Source organism: Lathyrus oleraceus, chromosome 7, assembly GCF_024323335.1.
Source record: "Lathyrus oleraceus cultivar Zhongwan6 chromosome 7, CAAS_Psat_ZW6_1.0, whole genome shotgun sequence".
NCBI lineage: Eukaryota > Viridiplantae > Streptophyta > Magnoliopsida > Fabales > Fabaceae > Lathyrus > Lathyrus oleraceus.
Window position 1 is genome coordinate 16836495 of NC_066585.1, and position 17782 is coordinate 16854276.

The following is a 17782-nucleotide window of genomic DNA, read 5'->3' on the forward strand; positions in this document are numbered from 1 at the left end:
TCATAATTGATCGAGAAAATACTTAAAATTTACGTTTTAAAATATTATTTTTGAAAAAGTAAAAACTTAATACAAAAGTAGAAGCTAGAGACATCAGTTACGTATGGAAAGAGTGGAACCGGTATCCGACATCATTATTCAAACAATTAATTTCAAGGTAGTGAAAGCATCTTGAAATTAATTGAAAATTTATTTTCAACTTTAAAAGAATTTAAGATATATTAATTTCACTGTGAAAGCCGATTTTTAATATATTTAGGAATTCAGTGACGGACACGCGAAAGATGGCATTACTATTAGTTGAATATGTAGCGGTGTCGCACCTCGAAAAATGGGGATACGACTACAAAGCGAAGCGCGATCGCACGCTCGCTATGATGGACTGAACAGAGTCGCCACCGAACTTTATTTATTCCTAAAAAGGAAAGGGGAAATATCGATAAAACCCAAGACAAATGAAAGGGATAAGATATGGTCATCGCAACCAATATCAGGGTTCGGGAGTCGATTACGCAAGGGGAAGGTATTAGCACCCCTCACGTCCGTTGTACTCAACGGGAACCATTAGGTCAGTTGTGTGCGTTAATGTTAGTTAAAAATGTTAGGCTTTTCAATTTATTAGGTGGGAAAGAAAGAATAGAAGAAAGAAGAAATGTTTTTGGATTTTTAACGAAGGACTAAACCTAAGTTTTTTATTAGTGGGCCTGACAAGATTTACAAATCCTGCTCCTACGTATCTCAATAGAGAAGTCAAGGCTTACGTAGTTCTGGGTAGAAAAATGTTTGTTTGTTGGTCGATTTTAGCGAAAGCTATACTGTATTAATCGACATAAACATTGTTTTACCCAAAACAGATGAGGAGTGGACGCATACCACACATCGAACGGATTTATAAATCTACATTCGGAAAAGCGTCATTTATCTCTACTCAACAATCGTGGCCGAAACATTGTTTTGTATCACTTAAGACAATATATCTTCCATTTATGAAAAAAAGTTTTTTGATTAATCGCACGGCGGCGAGAAAGAGTTCGATTGGTTTGATGTATTTTGAGTGATGGCGAGAACTTGGATGAGCGAGATATACATCTCGAATCCTAGCCTCAGGAGTGCACGGCATACGCCATGTTCCATTTCCATCTTTATTGAAAAAGTATTAAGTTAGGAATTAGGTATTTTGAAGTTTGAAAGACGAATACTTGTGACCTACAAGCTCTTACAGCTTGGGTCTAGTACTCGGGACTACATCTGGACATTCCACCCAGGCAGTCTGTTTCTTTCCAATATTTGAATATTTATAAATGTTTTGGAGGGAAGACGAATATTTATGGCTTGCAAGCTCTTACAGCTTGAGCCTAATATTCGGGATTACGACTGGACATTCCATCCAGGTAATCTTTTTCTTCCACCCTTATTAAGAAAATGGTTTAGATATTAGAGTATTAAAAGGAAGACAAATATTTATGGCTTGCAAGCTCTTACAGCTTGAGCCTAATACTCGGGATTACAACTGGATATTCCCTCCAGGTAATCTTTTTCTTCCAACCATTAAGAAGATGATTTTTTGAATATTAGAGAGAAGACGAATATTAACGGCTTACAAGCTCTTACAGCTTGAGCCTAATATTCGGGATTACGACTGGATATTCCCTCCAGGTAATCTTTTTCTTCACGTTTTATTTTTATTAAAAAGAGATACATTTGGATAGAAAGATTTGAAGTGTTGGTTGATTGAATTGACATGGCGCATGAGTTCGTGGAGAATATGTCCAAAAGCAAGTCGAACGAAATAAATAAGTAAGTAAGTTATTTACAACACATTAAAAATTAATCCGGAAAGAATAAATCAACAAGCGTAAAAAAAAGGATGTGATAAAAGGTACAAAATGATAAAAAAAATAGTAAGATATTATAAAAAAAAATAGAAATAAAAAATAAAATAGCAAGCATAAAAATAAAAATATATGAAGATAGATATGCTATTCCCAAGTATCGAACTTGATCCCACCAAAGAAGATGACATTGCCTTCTCACCACTCAGCTACTCATAGTGATTTGTTAGCTTAACAGCAACTTAAATATATATAAGCAAGCATAGATAAAGATAAGTTTAAAAATAAAAATTAGCTAAAACAATATGGGCCTGTTGGGTCATTTAGAGTGAAACCCAACCTAAACAGAGAGTCATAAACCGTACGGGCCTGGGTCGGTGAAGACCCATTTTTCAAACTGAACCAATTGGCTGGATGTATCTAATAAACCTTTTCCTATTCGGTAGGAAGACGCGTGGGAGGCAGAATCCCAACAGCCGCATGGGGTACCGATGGAGAGCCATTAAAGCTCTTGGGGAAATGAAGAAAACATTTAAAACCTTTTGGGAAGTGGGAAAGGACGGTCACTTTTGACCTGCTGAGATTCGCTCTAATGGAAAGGAAGAAACAGAAACTTAAAGAGAAACGTCTTCTCTAACTCACCCTCCCTCATCTCAACTCAGAGCCTAATCCTCAAAGTATAAAAATCTATCTCTCCTAACACAATACAAACACTCAAAAACAAAAAGAAATAAAGTTCAACAATATCAACATCATCACGAACCCTAAAGAAGACAGAGGTTGGCGCATGGATACCAAAGAACAAGAAGAAGCGAAAAAAAAAAAAAATCTACCGGATCGGGGTATTTTGGAGACGAATGAACAGATATACAATCTCCTACACTTCTCGATTCTTCGAGCTTTGAGAGTGGATTTCGAAAACAGGGCCACCAGTAGTTTCACCGTCTTCTTTCTATGAGTTCGTGAATGCTAATCGCCTGAAGTTTTCTCGCAGAACTCTTACTAAGACCTTTCTTATTTTTGTTGTTTGAACAGTTGCGGCCGCCTTTGATGCTCAGCTTCCTAGGGTTTTTCGGCTGATCTCCTCCTCTTTTGATTAGGGTTTCTCCCCCTTTTATACTCACTCTGCTAGGGTTTTGAGCTGACTTACTGCAATCGAAAGGGGTATGCTCTTGGAAGTGCTTTAAGGAGTTCAGATTGTTTGCCTCAAATTGGTATTCAAACTGAAGAGGTAACACAGTCCCATGCTTTTTGCTTTGAATTTGTCTTGATTCCAAATTTGGGATTTTCGAATTTTAACTGTTTGGCTGTTAATCTTTTGTTACCGCAGTAAATGGTTGCAATGTGAGGAGCTTTGGTTTTCACGTGGCTTCATGTGTGCTTTGAACCGTACCAAGAACCACTTCTGCACTCAAACGATTGGTCAGCTTTGAAATAAACAAACTCTCAACAAGAAGCCGCTGGTTTATGAGACTGGCTTATGAGAAAGAGGTAATATTCTTCATAAGTTTTCAATTTGGGGATTGGTCTTGAGAACTATAGATGCAAAAGAGCTATCATGAACAGCAGTAGTAGCATGTGTATCTTTGTTAATCCATAAGCTTTGCTAAACCGAAACCTCCAACAACTGCTTCGAAATCCTCATCCAACAATATATTTGCAGCTTTTCAGGTGATAGATGGTAAGGCCCTCAACTTTCATTAAGTTCAAGACACCCTTTGGTGTGGTTCTAATGGCTTAGGCTTTTCAAGATTACTAGCAGGTTAGTCTAGTTCAGGTAGCTTGAAATCCTCTAAATTGCTAGTCGCCTTGTTCTGATAATCAGTAGAATCATCAGCCTTTGCATTGCTTTTCTGAAATGGCCACCAACTTTTACTTCGGCTAACGAAAGTTGATCTTTTGCCGTATGTTTCAGGATGAACACCGGGTCTTTTGTCAACCAAAAAGCCAATCAACTGCTGAGAAACAAGGGTTATGATCATCAACCTTTCTTTGGTAACAGTAGGTACAGGAACTTGCAAACTCTAGACCCCTCTTCTTCTTTTCCTCCGCCTTGGAATCATTGCACAGGTTATACCACTTCACTTGCTGCTGTAGTGAACATGCTGCAGCCTGAAGGTAAACATGGATTCGATGCTTGAACTGGATGCTGATGTGCAAAATGATTTGGGCATATGTAACTGTATGCACTTGGTTAGGCTTGGTTGTGCTATGACAGGTACTAATGGATGCAGGACTAATCCGTGGCCATTTCCTGCAGGATAATGATGGCGTGATGCTGTTGCGAAGCAAGATGACATAAGCTGCGACAACAAAACGGTTTGAGCATGAAGACCAAACTGATGCCGAAATTCACAGGAAGTGTATCTTTGGTAGACATGTCACTTTCTACATGAAGGATTCGATTAAAGATGAACCAGAAGGCGTTTGAGCTTGACGGATTGAAGAACTTTACAAGAAAGTTCATGCTGCTATTATACAGATCCTTCAACTAGAATCGTATGCAAATCTTTCCTCATTAGCAGGCAGTCCAGCAGTGTCATGCTCCCCAATCTCTGCCTCATCCAATCATGCAGGTGGGAGCCCCTTAGTCCAATATAAACTTGAATTCTCAAAGTAGGTAGCTCCAGAATCAGCATCTTGTCCAGGTGTATAATTAGCTCCTCAGATTGTTCTTTGCTACTGCTGTTATGTTAATTTGAATTGGATTTGTATCTTTTTTTTTTTAGAGTATTTCAAAAGGTCATATCGTAGTGACGTATGTAATGTGACATTGGTATTGTAACTTGTAACTTGGTTGAGCAAGAAGTGTGTTTGAAGTTTGAATGTATGGTTTGAATATGTAACAGAAAAATATATATTGAAACAGCCGGCATTTGATGTTCCATTTGAGTTGATTGAACTTCAAAATTTTGATTACGCACTAGAGGGGATTCCATTTCAACAGCTGACACGCATGCCTAATGTTGTTCATGCTTCTACATCTGAAGCCGTCGAAGCAACATCGTGTCTTGCGATTGAAGATTCCTCCATGCTAGTATGAAGGGCTTGAAAGGCCTTTTGGAGTCAAGACGAGCCTATGCCTTTCTGCGGCGGCTTGTCTGTATAATGCTAACATGAAATTTTATCAGGCTGAAAATGCTATTGCTAACGGAAGACTTGGAGGACTCCATGGCACTGGTATTTTGCTTAATAATCCCAGACATCCTTATGGGAAATGGGATCCTCTCCTTGAATTAACTCTTCTAAGAACAGATATCAGAGGTCTAGCTGTAGGCTGCGACCGACAACCTTCTTTGCCGGTCCTAAGAGAAACTCTATTTTATGCTATTCGAATGCTGTTGGCAAGGAGTTTGAGTAGATTGAGTTTCTTTCCGGATCCAAGCACAACGTTTGTTCTTCTAATTGATTCTCAATACGTGGGAGTTGTAAAGGTTGAAGGAGATGTAAGTAAGCTCAATCTTGATGTGAATAATGTTTATGAATGTGCTTTCACTGTATAATGCAATATGCTGGAATGACCAAGTACTCTATTGAGGATTTAGCTGCCGATCATAGTTCACGTCTCCAAACGAGAAGAATTGAGAGGCAGTTAGGAGATACCACCAGGGTGAATGGAAATGGCCTACCACCAAATAATACAACCATGTCCAATTGATTGAAACTTCTAAAATTAAATTGACAAAAGGTATTGAGATAATTTCCAAAACTAATCTAAACCTCAAAAATCAATTTGAATCTCTAAAGCCAATTTTTGGATTAAAATCAAATCGAACTTAGTTCGCTACTCCTAGAGTTAATTCGAAAATGATGAAATGATTACGGATACATGATTAAGGATTTGGAGGTTAATGGTTGCCTTTGGTCACGAATGTATGCAAAAAATGATTTTTAGGCCAAGTGCCAAATAAAAATAATAAAAAAAGAAAAAATTCAGGACCAAAATCGGGGTATGACAGTTGCCCCTATTTAAGTATCTTCAACTAGAGAATATGAAGCAGGACACTCTTCATATGATCATAGTGGGAGATGGTTAAATACTAAGAAGACCCGGATTTTGATCCTGAATCCCTATGACATGGTGTGATATGATATGATATGATATGATATGATATGCATGGATGCATGATTTTTTTTCAATTTTCATCTGCTAGGGATATGATGGACCCTTGACAGGAGATGCTACTAGGCCGACCAAAACTGTGGGGAATGCTGATGTTCCACAGGGAGCCAAACAAATGGTAAGAAACAACTTGCTGGGAAAACAGTCCTGCTGGCGAATCAGACACACACTGGGGAGTATTCAAAGTGAGATTTGATAAACGACACTTAGAATACAACCGAATAAAGAAAAAGATGCTATGACAGGTTCATATAAGACCTGACAACGCTGGGGAATAATCAAGGAGAAAACTCTTCAGAACAGGTTCATGTATGACCTGACACCGGAATAAGGGTTCAATGACAGGTTCGTACATGACCTGAATAGGATTGAACAAAGAATCTTCAGAGTAGGTTCGAGCATGACCGGACCCCGGAATAAAAAGGTTCAATGACAGGTTCATATAAGACCTGAATAGGATTGAACAAAGAATCTTCAGAGCAGGTTCAAGCATGACCGGACCCCGGAATAAAAAGGTTCAATGACAGGTTCATATAAGACCTGAATAGGATTGAACAAAGAATCTTCAGAGTAGGTTCAAGCATGACCGGACCCCGGAATAAAAAGGTTCAATGACAGGTTCGTATAAGACCTGAATAGGATTGAACAAAGAATCTTCAGAGTAGGTTCAAGCATGACCGGACCCCGGAATAAAAAGGTTCAATGACAGGTTCGTATAAGACCTGAATAGGATTGAACAAAGAATCTTCAGAGTAGGTTCAAGCATGACCGGACCCCGGAATAAAAAGGTTCAATGACAGGTTCGTATAAGACCTGAATAGGATTGAACAAAGAATCTTCAGAGTAGGTTCAAGCATGACCGGACCCCGGAATAAAAAGGTTCAATGACAGGTTCGTATAAGACCTGAATAGGATTGAACAAAGAATCTTCAGAGTAGGTTCAAGCATGACCGGACCCCGGAATAAAAACAATTGGACTCTGACCGTAAGCAATGGACTACAACCAGCTTTTAACGGATTTTGCCAACAACAATTGGACTTTGAAATGAGTTCTAGTAGCAACTGAGCTTGGAATAAGCCTAGCAACAACTGATCTTTAGGAGACACCAATGAGTCTTGAAACAATTCCAGGGAATGACACAGGGGTTCTGGAACTTCGTCAGAATAAAAGTGACATGTCTGAGAATTCATCAGAGAGTAAAAGAAACAAATTCTGGAAATGCATCGGAATTACAAGTGATATTCCGGAAATACAACAGAATACAGACACATCCGGTAATACATCAAGGAAATTCTGGAAATACATCAGAATATAGACACATCAGAGAACACCTCAGATAGATGGTGAAACATCTGGAAATACATCAGACCAGTTATGGAAATTCATCAATAAACCAAGGAGTAATCCGGAAATTCATCGGATAATCCAAAAAGAAAAATGAACCTTAATGGAAAATTTTCTAATAGGTGCCAACTGGGTTGGATTTGAAAATGACTACAAAAACCGGATGATGGTTTAAGGGCACCAAAGACAAACTGGAATTAGAGGTCAAAGGATATAGGATCAACAACAAGACCTGGGTCAATGCAAAATGAGCACGAAGTACATTTCGGCTATGCATGATTTGTATTCTTTTATGCATGATATATGAATGATCATGCTATGAGAATGCTGACACTTGAGTGGACTGGGAGTTGGTAAAGGCTTTTTATGGAAGCTCATGATTCCTCAACACCGAGAACTTAACCAAATATTTTATGATAGACGTTGCCAAAGGAGGATTCTACCCAGTTTGATAGCCACAACTTAGCCAATGGATCCTTTTGGAGGATTAATGAATCGTGCTAGCATAACTTTCGGGCACTCGTCTTGAACTCAATAGTTGTTGACGTATGGCAGAATTTGTTTGAGCAGTTTGAAAGCACGAAGAAAGAGGTTCTGCCCCTCTGTGGCTCATCTTGCCCCAGTTTGTTGGGTCTTTGGAAATGTTCACCTTGAAAAGGGGTTTGGAAACAACTTTCCATGAGACTACCTCGAGATGGCTTCCCCCAAGTGTTTGAAACTTGCAATAGTCTGAACTTGACTAACCAAATGTTGGAATGGCAGACTCTTGGTTGTCTGTCCTTTGGATAGTTGGACTTATTGAGCTCTGAGGTGGCTTGCCCCAGTCTAAGTCCTGAAGCAAATTACTCTTTCACTCCATCAAGTTCCTCAACTGTGTATTGAATTTCTTTGATGCTAAGTGTTGACTCGCAAATAAGATTGTTCATTCAAAAATGGTAATTTTAATTCAATGCTTATGCAAAAATTTGAAATCAAAATTTATTGATATGAACGGGTGAAATACAGTGAACGAGTCATTGATAAGAACACAATGGTGATCACGTCGTTCACAGTATGCGAGTTGGTGCCATCAAATGATTAACAAAAATCGTTTGGAGTCAGGTTAACACGACCTTGTTGTAGTATGCTTTCAAAATAAACCCTGCCTCAATTAGGTCTTTGAAGGGTTGTAACGTGGTCTGGTTCACGGTTTTTTTGAAACAAAAGGATATAAGGCTCAAAATTTATTTTTACCCACCCCTTCTTCTTGATGATCTCCAGTTCCTACGTTCAGTTAATTCAATACACGCATTCGACTTCCAAGAGGGTTCGAAGGTGTGATGAGGATTCAAGACGAATTTTTCTTGAAATGGCAGTCACCTTATTTTTTTGTTTTGTTGAGGGTTTTGGTGACCTCTTTTGATTGATCTTCTTTTATCCCTAATTTTGCCTGGACCGTTTTTTTCGAAGCTTTCGGTCCATCGGGATGCCCTAACTTTTGCCTAAGTCATTTTGTGGTATTTGACTCAGCGGGCCCTTTTTTATTTTTTAAATGTATTGACTGCCACATTATTGGTGGATAAGGATCAACCAACACTAATTTTAGCTTTCCTCAACTTCTTCGACACTTCAACATGTGCGCGAAGGATAACATGTGGTTGAACCTAATTGGAGGGTGTACATATGGACGATCTTTTTGAAAGATCGAATGCACGATCAAACTATCTGAACACAACTACCCTGCCCCAGGTTAAGATTAAGGGTTTTAGATCCGAAATAAACACCAACTTCTAGGCTCAAAGTGGTTGTCTAGGGATTAACTCCTTATCACTCCAGTGTTTGGGGATTTGAAACAATGCCTTACATCATCGACAAGGTTTTACTCAAGAGCATACCACAACACGTTCAGGTGTTTCGTTTTCATCATCCTCCCTCCAATCTTTGTTAACACAACAGTTTGATAAACAAAAGTGAATGAGAGGAGAATTTTTGTTTTTGTTTTTTAACATAAATGAAAAACGAGTGAATACGAATGGATTAATTCAAAAGATGCATAAACCTTTCATTAATCTTACCAATTCAAAGAAAACAACAATGCTTAAAAGCAATCAACAACCAACATGCAAAGAAACTACAAAAGAAGTGTTGAAACAACCAAATGATTGCCAGCTCTAGGGAATTGACTTCTTCAAACTTGAAGGTTTGGATCAACATTGGCATGATGATCTTCAAATTCTTTTCCTTCATTCTCATCGTTGAACGCAACCCTCTTGAATCCACTACTCACTTCTCCTTTCCTTTCATTGGTATAGGTCGTGACATTGGAAATCCAAGGCGGTATCTCAATGCTCTTACCAGGAAACAATGATAGCTCGTTAGCCACATCCCTGACATCTTCCTTGTGGAACAAAACCTTGAGGGTTTTCAAGGGTCCTTTCCCTTTCTCATTACCTGGCCCAGAAATCAAGGTATATGTACTTGAGCCTTCCTCCTTGAGTGTTGGTGACCCTATGTTAATCAACCCTTGCAGCTTGAGCTTAAAACTCTTGCATTCCTCGACGGAGTGCCCCATTGTTCCAGTATGGTATTCGCACTTGATCTTCGGGTGATCTTCTTCAAAGACTAAACTCTTCTTGTTAATCAGTCCTCGTACCAAGGCTTTTAGCGCACAGCAAGAATCTAGGTTATGTCCTAATGCCCCTTTATGGAATTCACATGTTGCATTTGGATTGTACCATGGCAGGTATGGTGACACAGGCGTGAGAGCTCGAGGTGTCACCAAAGCATTTTGGATCAGTAGCGGGTAAAGCTTGCTATATGGTACCGGAATCGAGTCATTGTGATCCTGGTTCTTCTTGCTCTGATTCTGATTTTTGTTTTGAACCTGGCTTTGGTGACTTTGGGGAGCAATAGCCAGAGGATGTTGATGATGACGTCTTGAGGGAGGTCCATATAATGGTAAATGAGGAGTTACCACATAGAATTTCCTTTGACTTGGGGTAACACCAGATGGATGTGGCGTAGTAGCTCTCTTTGTTGCAGCAGCGTATATTGGGTGACCCTCTTTTCCCAACAAGACTTGCAGGGTTTCCAAGACCCATCTCATTTGGCTCTTCAAAAGGTTAAGTTCCTCCTTCAGCGCTTCTTGGCTTTTCCTTAGCTCGTCCATCATCCCCTGAGACATGGTTCTTTGCTCTTCGCGTGTTGAGAATCACTTTGCTTCACGGACAAAAGATGGGTGATTTTTTTTGGTATTTTTTCTGGAGAATGACATGCATTATGATGCGATGCAAATGCAATGGAATGCGAATGAATGCAATGCAAGCCATGCACATTTGTTTTTTCATACACGGGTTCAAAAGTCTGAGGTACTGACGAATCAGATTGTTTTCCAAGAGTAGGTTCTCACCAGGTATGGTCTAAGGTTTTTTCTTGAAAAAGTTCCTAGAGTCATGGATCCATTAGACTGTTTGCTACCTGCGGCAACTTACTTGTCGGGCATCAACTCCATCTAAAGAATCTACTCTAGGTGAGGTTCTCGTATCGATCCAACGAGAAATACATCTCGCAGACCCACACTACGCAACCATCTTTCCTAGTTGGGCAGAGAACTAAGGTTCTACAAATGGTTCTCAGAGTCATGGATCCTAAAGAAAATATCGAAGCTTACGGCAACTTACTTGCCGAGCGACAACATCTTCTCAAGAATCTACTCTAAGTGAGGTTCTCGTACCGACCCAACGAGAAATACATCTCGCAGACCCGCACTACTCAACCTCGTCCTATCTTATGTTTTTACTCAAGACTCGGGTAAAAAGTCTTTCCCACAAGGTTTGCAATCAGAATAATCCAAGTACCAAACCATAATCGAACCAATACAGCAAATTATATCAATATGACAATAAAGACAACAAAATCAATAAAGAAAAGCCACAAAAGTAAACAAACAAAGGCACACAAACGACCTAACTAGGCTTGACTCGCTTAGGGATGTTCTTGTCCCCAGCAGAGTCGCCATCTGTCGCACCTCGAAAAAATGGGGATACGACTACAAAGCGAAGCGCGATCGCACGCTCGCTATGATGGACTGAACAGAGTCGCCACCGAACTTTATTTATTCCTAAAAAGGAAAGGGGAAATATCGATAAAACCCAAGACAAATGAAAGGGATAAGATATGGTCATCGCAACCAATATCAGGGTTCGGGAGTCGATTACGCAAGGGGAAGGTATTAGCACCCCTCACGTCCGTTGTACTCAACGGGAACCATTAGGTCAGTTGTGTGCGTTAATGTTAGTTAAAAATGTTAGGCTTTTCAATTTATTAGGTGGGAAAGAAAGAATAGAAGAAAGAAGAAATGTTTTTGGATTTTTAACGAAGGACTAAACCTAAGTTTTTTATTAGTGGGCCTGACAAGATTTACAAATCCTGCTCCTACGTATCTCAATAGAGAAGTCAAGGCTTACGTAGTTCTGGGTAGAAAAATGTTTGTTTGTTGGTCGATTTTAGCGAAAGCTATACTGTATTAATCGACATAAACATTGTTTTACCCAAAACAGATGAGGAGTGGACGCATACCACACATCGAACGGATTTATAAATCTACATTCGGAAAAGCGTCATTTATCTCTACTCAACAATCGTGGCCGAAACATTGTTTTGTATCACTTAAGACAATATATCTTCCATTTATGAAAAAAAGTTTTTTGATTAATCGCACGGCGGCGAGAAAGAGTTCGATTGGTTTGATGTATTTTGAGTGATGGCGAGAACTTGGATGAGCGAGATATACATCTCGAATCCTAGCCTCAGGAGTGCACGGCATACGCCATGTTCCATTTCCATCTTTATTGAAAAAGTATTAAGTTAGGAATTAGGTATTTTGAAGTTTGAAAGACGAATACTTGTGACCTACAAGCTCTTACAGCTTGGGTCTAGTACTCGGGACTACATCTGGACATTCCACCCAGGCAGTCTGTTTCTTTCCAATATTTGAATATTTATAAATGTTTTGGAGGGAAGACGAATATTTATGGCTTGCAAGCTCTTACAGCTTGAGCCTAATATTCGGGATTACGACTGGACATTCCATCCAGGTAATCTTTTTCTTCCACCCTTATTAAGAAAATGGTTTAGATATTAGAGTATTAAAAGGAAGACAAATATTTATGGCTTGCAAGCTCTTACAGCTTGAGCCTAATACTCGGGATTACAACTGGATATTCCCTCCAGGTAATCTTTTTCTTCCAACCATTAAGAAGATGATTTTTTGAATATTAGAGAGAAGACGAATATTAACGGCTTACAAGCTCTTACAGCTTGAGCCTAATATTCGGGATTACGACTGGATATTCCCTCCAGGTAATCTTTTTCTTCACGTTTTATTTTTATTAAAAAGAGATACATTTGGATAGAAAGATTTGAAGTGTTGGTTGATTGAATTGACATGGCGCATGAGTTCGTGGAGAATATGTCCAAAAGCAAGTCGAACGAAATAAATAAGTAAGTAAGTTATTTACAACACATTAAAAATTAATCCGAAAAGAATAAATCAACAAGCGTAAAAAAAAGGATGTGATAAAAGGTACAAAATGATAAAAAAAATAGTAAGATATTATAAAAAAAAATAGAAATAAAAAATAAAATAGCAAGCATAAAAATAAAAATATATGAAGATAGATATGCTATTCCCAAGTATCGAACTTGATCCCACCAAAGAAGATGACATTGCCTTCTCACCACTCAGCTACTCATAGTGATTTGTTAGCTTAACAGCAACTTAAATATATATAAGCAAGCATAGATAAAGATAAGTTTAAAAATAAAAATTAGCTAAAACAATATGGGCCTGTTGGGTCATTTAGAGTGAAACCCAACCTAAACAGAGAGTCATAAACCGTACGGGCCTGGGTCGGTGAAGACCCATTTTTCAAACTGAACCAATTGGCTGGATGTATCTAATAAACCTTTTCCTATTCGGTAGGAAGACGCGTGGGAGGCAGAATCCCAACAGCCGCATGGGGTACCGATGGAGAGCCATTAAAGCTCTTGGGGAAATGAAGAAAACATTTAAAACCTTTTGGGAAGTGGGAAAGGACGGTCACTTTTGACCTGCTGAGATTCGCTCTAATGGAAAGGAAGAAACAGAAACTTAAAGAGAAACGTCTTCTCTAACTCACCCTCCCTCATCTCAACTCAGAGCCTAATCCTCAAAGTATAAAAATCTATCTCTCCTAACACAATACAAACACTCAAAAACAAAAAGAAATAAAGTTCAACAATATCAACATCATCACGAACCCTAAAGAAGACAGAGGTTGGCGCATGGATACCAAAGAACAAGAAGAAGCGAAAAAAAAAAAAAATCTACCGGATCGGGGTATTTTGGAGACGAATGAACAGATATACAATCTCCTACACTTCTCGATTCTTCGAGCTTTGAGAGTGGATTTCGAAAACAGGGCCACCAGTAGTTTCACCGTCTTCTTTCTATGAGTTCGTGAATGCTAATCGCCTGAAGTTTTCTCGCAGAACTCTTACTAAGACCTTTCTTATTTTTGTTGTTTGAACAGTTGCGGCCGCCTTTGATGCTCAGCTTCCTAGGGTTTTTCGGCTGATCTCCTCCTCTTTTGATTAGGGTTTCTCCCCCTTTTATACTCACTCTGCTAGGGTTTTGAGCTGACTTACTGCAATCGAAAGGGGTATGCTCTTGGAAGTGCTTTAAGGAGTTCAGATTGTTTGCCTCAAATTGGTATTCAAACTGAAGAGGTAACACAGTCCCATGCTTTTTGCTTTGAATTTGTCTTGATTCCAAATTTGGGATTTTCGAATTTTAACTGTTTGGCTGTTAATCTTTTGTTACCGCAGTAAATGGTTGCAATGTGAGGAGCTTTGGTTTTCACGTGGCTTCATGTGTGCTTTGAACCGTACCAAGAACCACTTCTGCACTCAAACGATTGGTCAGCTTTGAAATAAACAAACTCTCAACAAGAAGCCGCTGGTTTATGAGACTGGCTTATGAGAAAGAGGTAATATTCTTCATAAGTTTTCAATTTGGGGATTGGTCTTGAGAACTATAGATGCAAAAGAGCTATCATGAACAGCAGTAGTAGCATGTGTATCTTTGTTAATCCATAAGCTTTGCTAAACCGAAACCTCCAACAACTGCTTCGAAATCCTCATCCAACAATATATTTGCAGCTTTTCAGGTGATAGATGGTAAGGCCCTCAACTTTCATTAAGTTCAAGACACCCTTTGGTGTGGTTCTAATGGCTTAGGCTTTTCAAGATTACTAGCAGGTTAGTCTAGTTCAGGTAGCTTGAAATCCTCTAAATTGCTAGTCGCCTTGTTCTGATAATCAGTAGAATCATCAGCCTTTGCATTGCTTTTCTGAAATGGCCACCAACTTTTACTTCGGCTAACGAAAGTTGATCTTTTGCCGTATGTTTCAGGATGAACACCGGGTCTTTTGTCAACCAAAAAGCCAATCAACTGCTGAGAAACAAGGGTTATGATCATCAACCTTTCTTTGGTAACAGTAGGTACAGGAACTTGCAAACTCTAGACCCCTCTTCTTCTTTTCCTCCGCCTTGGAATCATTGCACAGGTTATACCACTTCACTTGCTGCTGTAGTGAACATGCTGCAGCCTGAAGGTAAACATGGATTCGATGCTTGAACTGGATGCTGATGTGCAAAATGATTTGGGCATATGTAACTGTATGCACTTGGTTAGGCTTGGTTGTGCTATGACAGGTACTAATGGATGCAGGACTAATCCGTGGCCATTTCCTGCAGGATAATGATGGCGTGATGCTGTTGCGAAGCAAGATGACATAAGCTGCGACAACAAAACGGTTTGAGCATGAAGACCAAACTGATGCCGAAATTCACAGGAAGTGTATCTTTGGTAGACATGTCACTTTCTACATGAAGGATTCGATTAAAGATGAACCAGAAGGCGTTTGAGCTTGACGGATTGAAGAACTTTACAAGAAAGTTCATGCTGCTATTATACAGATCCTTCAACTAGAATCGTATGCAAATCTTTCCTCATTAGCAGGCAGTCCAGCAGTGTCATGCTCCCCAATCTCTGCCTCATCCAATCATGCAGGTGGGAGCCCCTTAGTCCAATATAAACTTGAATTCTCAAAGTAGGTAGCTCCAGAATCAGCATCTTGTCCAGGTGTATAATTAGCTCCTCAGATTGTTCTTTGCTACTGCTGTTATGTTAATTTGAATTGGATTTGTATCTTTTTTTTTTAGAGTATTTCAAAAGGTCATATCGTAGTGACGTATGTAATGTGACATTGGTATTGTAACTTGTAACTTGGTTGAGCAAGAAGTGTGTTTGAAGTTTGAATGTATGGTTTGAATCTGTAACAGAAAAATATATATTGAAACAGCCGGCATTTGATGTTCCATTTGAGTTGATTGAACTTCAAAATTTTGATTACGCACTAGAGGGGATTCCATTTCAACAGCTGACACGCATGCCTAATGCTGTTCATGCTTCTACATCTGAAGCCGTCGAAGCAACATCGTGTCTTGCGATTGAAGATTCCTCCATGCTAGTATGAAGGGCTTGAAAGGCCTTTTGGAGTCAAGACGAGCCTATGCCTTTCTGCGGCGGCTTGTCTGTATAATGCTAACATGAAATTTTATCAGGCTGAAAATGCTATTGCTAACGGAAGACTTGGAGGACTCCGTGGCACTGGTATTTTGCTTAATAATCCCAGACATCCTTATGGGAAATGGGATCCTCTCCTTGAATTAACTCTTCTAAGAACAGATATCAGAGGTCTAGCTGTAGGCTGCGACCGACAACCTTCTTTGCCGGTCCTAAGAGAAACTCTATTTTATGCTATTCGAATGCTGTTGGCAAGGAGTTTGAGTAGATTGAGTTTCTTTCCGGATCCAAGCACAACGTTTGTTCTTCTAATTGATTCTCAATACGTGGGAGTTGTAAAGGTTGAAGGAGATGTAAGTAAGCTCAATCTTGATGTGAATAATGTTTATGAATGTGCTTTCACTGTATAATGCAATATGCTGGAATGACCAAGTACTCTATTGAGGATTTAGCTGCCGATCATAGTTCACGTCTCCAAACGAGAAGAATTGAGAGGCAGTTAGGAGATACCACCAGGGTGAATGGAAATGGCCTACCACCAAATAATACAACCATGTCCAATTGATTGAAACTTCTAAAATTAAATTGACAAAAGGTATTGAGATAATTTCCAAAACTAATCTAAACCTCAAAAATCAATTTGAATCTCTAAAGCCAATTTTTGGATTAAAATCAAATCGAACTTAGTTCGCTACTCCTAGAGTTAATTCGAAAATGATGAAATGATTACGGATACATGATTAAGGATTTGGAGGTTAATGGTTGCCTTTGGTCACGAATGTATGCAAAAAATGATTTTTAGGCCAAGTGCCAAATAAAAATAATAAAAAAAGAAAAAATTCAGGACCAAAATCGGGGTATGACAAGCGGTATATTCATGATCATCAAGCTATGGATAAGCTAGAGATCAAATAACTAGAGTCGCCACCGCACTTTTATTGTTTCCAAGGGAAAAGGGAAAAAGTACGAACAAAACCCAAAAGTAAGAAATTTTCAAATCAAAACTAATAAAATGTCAGAGATTACAGGTAAGGGGGTTGGTTACACAGAGGGAAGGTGTTAGCACCCAAAGTGTCATAGGTACTCCTAGGGAGCCCTTTTTGTGTGCATATGTATTTGGTACAAAAGTGATGTTTACAAACAAATAGAATGGGGGATGAGAAAAGAATTCATTAATTATATTTTTGTGTTTGGCAAGACCGCTACGTACCAACATAAAAATGAGGGATCAAAATCTCTTAGTTCGTGATACAAATTTCAAAATGGATGCATTATTTTTAATAAAAATTAAGTTTGAAAGGCACAAAGGCCTAAAAATGGTTTGAATGAGTTAGTTCTTTTTAGCTTTTTTGAAAGTTTAAGTCAAGTATGGTTAAGTTTATTTACAAGTTTGATTTAAGAAAAGAAGTTTGAAAATACAATGGCATAAGGCCAGAGTTTCTATCTTTTTGCAAAGTGGTCAAAGTTTTAGAACAAAATAAGTTCAATCAAAGAAGATTTTGAAAAAAAGGGAGGGAGAGATTTTGAAATTAAAGAAATGGGGAGAAGATGAAGGGACTAATCCTATGCACAAAATTAAAAGTTAAGAGTTGAAAACATCTGACCAAATAGGTAGCAATCCAATAGACAAAAATGTCAATAGAAACCCATAATTCCCTTGGACTTTTAGAATCAAGCAACACACAAATGCACAATTATATTATCTTGAAGAGCAAAGGCATCAAATAAAGATAGCCACATCCAAGCTTTAGCCATTTCATGATCTTCTTCAAAAATAGCCCATGTAGCAGATGAATTCCACAAGTCACAGGTTCAAAATAACAGCTTCACAATGATCATGTTGCAGATGAACTCAGAGGGATCTTGAATGATGT